The 6,000-nt window shown below is 41.1% G+C and overlaps 1 protein-coding gene across 1 annotated transcript in view; it reads right to left on the reverse strand.

Annotated features, from left to right (window-relative positions):
* The window catches only part of KCTD8 (potassium channel tetramerization domain containing 8), a gene marked incomplete at its 5' end in the record, with an annotated part of 358,032 nt that overhangs the window by 21,921 nt on the left and 330,111 nt on the right, over window positions 1-6,000 (reverse strand). The window lies entirely within an intron of this gene.

A 6,000-nucleotide genomic window follows, 5' to 3' on the forward strand; every position in this document is an offset into this window, starting at 1 on the left:
TTTCTATTTCTTGATCTCCTGCATAACTCTTTAAAATGTCATGAAATGTCTTTAGAAAGAGAGAGAAAAGAGACAGGGAGACCATTTAAGCCGGGGATGTAGAGAAGCAGATCAAATTCGTATTTTGTAGAAATCACACCATTTTGAGTGAGAACTGGCTTGGGAAGGGGGTGAACACTGGGAAGGGAATGCAAGTCAACACGGTTAGAAGCTTCTCACTGTCTTCTGGGTATTAGAAGATGACAGTGTAAAATGCTGCTGGTGCTGGGAATGGACAGAAGTGAAAGATATTAGAGACTTTAGAACACAAAACCCAATAGGGTTTAACCATGACTTGGTCGTGGGTAAGAGGAGGGAACAAAAGGGAGAGAAAGGTATCAGCAATGATTCTGACACTTAGGCTTCTTGTCTTTATAACAGACTGGATACCAGCGCCATATTGAGATAGTAAATATTTGAAGACATTTAGATTGATGACAAGAACCTAAGTTCATGTGCCATAAACCTACTGAACTTAAAAGTTTAACATATCCAAGTGGAAATCTAGGTACAATTTTGGATGGGTAATTTCCTGGATCTCAGAAAGAAGCTGGCCCTTGACTCCAAGAAAGAAGACAAAGAATATAAAGAAAGGTGTTAAAAAAAGGAATCACTAGGTCATAATATAAAAATGTTACTACTCATCGGGAACCAAGATCCAGAGAATTATCAGAGAGGAAAGCAGAGTTGAAAGGAAGTAATACAAATGGCATGCTAAGGATAATGTCTTGTTATGAAAGAGAACAGAGGGGCCACCAAATGGCATAGCAGTTATGTGGCTGGATGCTCACATGGCCGACCGTGGTTCAAGTCCCAGACCCAGTGACTTGAAAATCACTCCGGATGCATGTGCACGCATGCCCAAGATCCCAGGAGTAGAATGGAGGAGAAGGGATTGCAATGTGGCCATCCTCTCGAGGGGTGATTTCTTTTTTTTTCCCCCTCTCATTGTCTCTGTTTCTCTCCAGTGAGCACATGCATCTTAAGGCCAAAAACTCTAAAAAAGAAAGAAAAGAAAATGAAAAGAGGGGGCACTGATAGGGGGCACTGATAGCTCGCAGAATCCACATTCTCTGTTCCAACTAGAACTTGCTTGAATGTAGAGAGCAATGACATTCAAAGACATATCAATGACCAAGGAATCCTATCCTATCCTTTCTTACTCATCATTACATTGAAAATAATCACATACAAAGAAAGAAAAAGATATGGAAACTCATACTTGTTTTACCTTTCAGTCTTTCTTCACTTATTAGTAAGCCAGAGACAGAGCTGGTAGAAAGCACATATATCAAAAAGGAGTGGGCTGGATGGTGGCACAGCAGTAAAATACAGCCCTCTGTGAGGCTGGTCTACATGGGAAGGTTCTGGGTTTTTGTCAGAGATCTCCCTGAGCATGCTGGGCAGGAGCATGTACAGGACCTGGGTCTGACCTCACTGTCTTCTGGGTATTAGAAGATGACAGTGTAAAATGCTGCTGGTGCTGGGAATGGACAGAAGTGAAAGATATTAGAGACTTTAGAACACAAAACCCAATAGGGTTTAACCATGACTTGGTCGTGGGTAAGAGGAGGGAACAAAAGGGAGAGAAAGGTATCAGCAATGATTCTGACACTTAGGCTTCTTGTCTTTATAACAGACTGGATACCAGCGCCATATTGAGATAGTAAATATTTGAAGACATTTAGATTGATGACAAGAACCTAAGTTCATGTGCCATAAACCTACTGAACTTAAAAGTTTAACATATCCAAGTGGAAATCTAGGTACAATTTTGGATGGGTAATTTCCTGGATCTCAGAAAGAAGCTGGCCCTTGACTCCAAGAAAGAAGACAAAGAATATAAAGAAAGGTGTTAAAAAAAGGAATCACTAGGTCATAATATAAAAATGTTACTACTCATCGGGAACCAAGATCCAGAGAATTATCAGAGAGGAAAGCAGAGTTGAAAGGAAGTAATACAAATGGCATGCTAAGGATAATGTCTTGTTATGAAAGAGAACAGAGGGGCCACCAAATGGCATAGCAGTTATGTGGCTGGATGCTCACATGGCCGACCGTGGTTCAAGTCCCAGACCCAGTGACTTGAAAATCACTCCGGATGCATGTGCACGCATGCCCAAGATCCCAGGAGTAGAATGGAGGAGAAGGGATTGCAATGTGGCCATCCTCTCGAGGGGTGATTTCTTTTTTTTTCCCCCTCTCATTGTCTCTGTTTCTCTCCAGTGAGCACATGCATCTTAAGGCCAAAAACTCTAAAAAAGAAAGAAAAGAAAATGAAAAGAGGGGGCACTGATAGGGGGCACTGATAGCTCGCAGAATCCACATTCTCTGTTCCAACTAGAACTTGCTTGAATGTAGAGAGCAATGACATTCAAAGACATATCAATGACCAAGGAATCCTATCCTATCCTTTCTTACTCATCATTACATTGAAAATAATCACATACAAAGAAAGAAAAAGATATGGAAACTCATACTTGTTTTACCTTTCAGTCTTTCTTCACTTATTAGTAAGCCAGAGACAGAGCTGGTAGAAAGCACATATATCAAAAAGGAGTGGGCTGGATGGTGGCACAGCAGTAAAATACAGCCCTCTGTGAGGCTGGTCTACATGGGAAGGTTCTGGGTTTTTGTCAGAGATCTCCCTGAGCATGCTGGGCAGGAGCATGTACAGGACCTGGGTCTGACATGAGCTGGGGATAATGACATCGAGACCCTGTTGGAGATGTCTTTTCTTTCTCGCTCACTCTCTCTAGTTCCTAAAAGAAATGAATAAATAAACTTAAAAAAGAAGTGGAATGGGGAACTAGCAGTTAGCGTAACGGCTATGTCGCTGGACTCCCACATAGTCGACCGTGGTTCGCATCCCAGACCCGGTGGCTTAAACTCACGCTGGGCGCGTGTGCTTGCATGCCCAAGATCCCGAGAGGAGAATGGAAAAGGGATTGTGGCGTGACCATCCCCCCTGGGGGGTGATTTCTCACTTTCTGTCTCTATGTCTCTCTCTGTCTGTCTGGCGAGCGCACGGGCCCTATAGCGAAAACCTCTCCAAAAAATAAATAAATAAATAAATAAAATAAATAAAAAAAAAAGAAGTGGAGTGAAAATTTAGTTTTTACAAAGTTTCACTCTTCTGGTAAATTATAATATGTAAAGCAATGCCAATTGTGTAATTTTGGTGAATCTACATTGAGTTAAACGCTCTTATATTTGCATTTGAAACTAGCATTGCCCAATATAAACATAGAGAGCCAAATTCATGCTAATAGTTTAAATTTTTAAATTTTCTTTACTTAGAGCTGCATTAAATACCAAATAAAAATACTACCTCACATACATGCACTATACGAAGCTGAGATAGACCTCACAGACAAAAGGGAAAAGCGTTATCTCTTAGTTTTTATGTGTTATTTATTTTTTTAATTTGCCAGAGGGTGCATGCATATGCCTGGGAGAGGAAGAACAGGTAGACAGACAGAGACGAATATGAGAGAGAGGGAAAATGAGAAAGCACCCCACACTGGGGGCACAATCACAACCCCTCCTCCTTCAGGATTCTGGCCATGCATGTGCACCCCACGAGTTTCTAAAGCCACTGGGTCAGGGATTCCAACCATGTGATCGGCCATGTTGTGATCCAGCCACCTGAACCACCAGGGCATGGACTGACTCCATCTTTTAGTACTTTTAACATGATTTTTTTTTCTTCTCTTTTATTGTTTTTAAAATTTTACTTCTTTTAAAGATTTTTTTGTTGTGCTAGAGAAAGAGAGAGAGACAGAAACAGGGAAGGTGAGAAATCCCCCTCTCCAGGGGTTATAGCCTTGCTGCAATCCCTTTTCCTTCCTTCTCCTCTCGGGAGGTTTGGGCATGCATGCACACATGCTCTGTGTGATCTTCAAGTTGCTGGGTCCAGGATTAGAATCATGATCAGCCACGTGGGAGTCCAGCACATCAATCACCACACTACCTGCTTGCCCTATTCTTTTTACTTGTTAAAGAATGGATCCCACATTTTCATTAGGCACCAGGCCATGCAAATTATGTCAACAGAAAACTTTAACCGATTTATTATTATTATTATTATTTTGGAGAGGCTTTGCTATAGGGCGTGTGCCATCCTCCTGGGGGGTGATTTGTCACTTTCTGTCTCTGTCTCCCTCTGTTCTCTCTCTGTCTGTCTGGCGAGCGCACGGGCCCTATAGCGAAAACCTCTCCAAAAAATAAATAAATAAATAAATAAAATAAATAAAAAAAAAAGAAGTGGAGTGAAAATTTAGTTTTTACAAAGTTTCACTCTTCTGGTAAATTATAATATGTAAAGCAATGCCAATTGTGTAATTTTGGTGAATCTACATTGAGTTAAACGCTCTTATATTTGCATTTGAAACTAGCATTGCCCAATATAAACATAGAGAGCCAAATTCATGCTAATAGTTTAAATTTTTAAATTTTCTTTACTTAGAGCTGCATTAAATACCAAATAAAAATACTACCTCACATACATGCACTATACGAAGCTGAGATAGACCTCACAGACAAAAGGGAAAAGCGTTATCTCTTAGTTTTTATGTGTTATTTATTTTTTTAATTTGCCAGAGGGTGCATGCATATGCCTGGGAGAGGAAGAACAGGTAGACAGACAGAGACGAATATGAGAGAGAGGGAAAATGAGAAAGCACCCCACACTGGGGGCACAATCACAACCCCTCCTCCTTCAGGATTCTGGCCATGCATGTGCACCCCACGAGTTTCTAAAGCCACTGGGTCAGGGATTCCAACCATGTGATCGGCCATGTTGTGATCCAGCCACCTGAACCACCAGGGCATGGACTGACTCCATCTTTTAGTACTTTTAACATGATTTTTTTTTCTTCTCTTTTATTGTTTTTAAAATTTTACTTCTTTTAAAGATTTTTTTGTTGTGCTAGAGAAAGAGAGAGAGACAGAAACAGGGAAGGTGAGAAATCCCCCTCTCCAGGGGTTATAGCCTTGCTGCAATCCCTTTTCCTTCCTTCTCCTCTCGGGAGGTTTGGGCATGCATGCACACATGCTCTGTGTGATCTTCAAGTTGCTGGGTCCAGGATTAGAATCATGATCAGCCACGTGGGAGTCCAGCACATCAATCACCACACTACCTGCTTGCCCTATTCTTTTTACTTGTTAAAGAATGGATCCCACATTTTCATTAGGCACCAGGCCATGCAAATTATGTCAACAGAAAACTTTAACCGATTTATTATTATTATTATTATTTTGGAGAGGCTTTGCTATAGGGCGTGTGCGCTCACCAGAAAGACAGAGGGAGACAGAGACAGAAAGTGACAAATCACCCCCCAGGAGGATGGCCATGCCGCAATCCCTTCTCTTCCATTCTCCTCTTGGGATCTTGAGCACATGTGCACACATGTCCGGCGTGAATTTAAGCCACTGGGTCCGGGATTCGAACCGTTGCCAGCCATATGGGAGTCCAGCAACATAGTCATTATGCTAACTGCTGGTCCCTAACCAATCTATTTTAAAATGGAGACAAATGATGCTACTCCATACCAAAGTGAGAGAAATTATAACTTTAAGCCAAGAATACTGTAGTTTTAATTATATTTATGTGAAAATAGAAGAAGAAGAAAAATGAACTAAGTATTCAACTAAGCATTTAACAAAATTCAGCAAAATAACACAAAATCTATAGGAGGTTAATATAGAAGAATGGTAGAAATGAGAAATAAAAAAATAAAAAAATACACGCAAAATAAATAGAATAAAAATTCTGTCCTTAAAAAATAGATAATTTTGGAAACCAGCAGTTAGTGTAATGGCTATGTCACTGGACTCCCACGTAGTCGACCGCAGTTCACGTCCCAGACCCGGTGGCTTAAAAACCACGCCGGGCGCATGTGCATGCGTGCCCAAGATCCCGAGAGGAGAATGGAGGAGAAGGGATTGAGGCGTGGCCAT

This window comes from Tupaia chinensis, unplaced genomic scaffold (assembly GCF_000334495.1).
Source record: "Tupaia chinensis unplaced genomic scaffold, TupChi_1.0 Scaffold148884_1, whole genome shotgun sequence".
Classification (NCBI taxonomy): domain Eukaryota; kingdom Metazoa; phylum Chordata; class Mammalia; order Scandentia; family Tupaiidae; genus Tupaia; species Tupaia belangeri.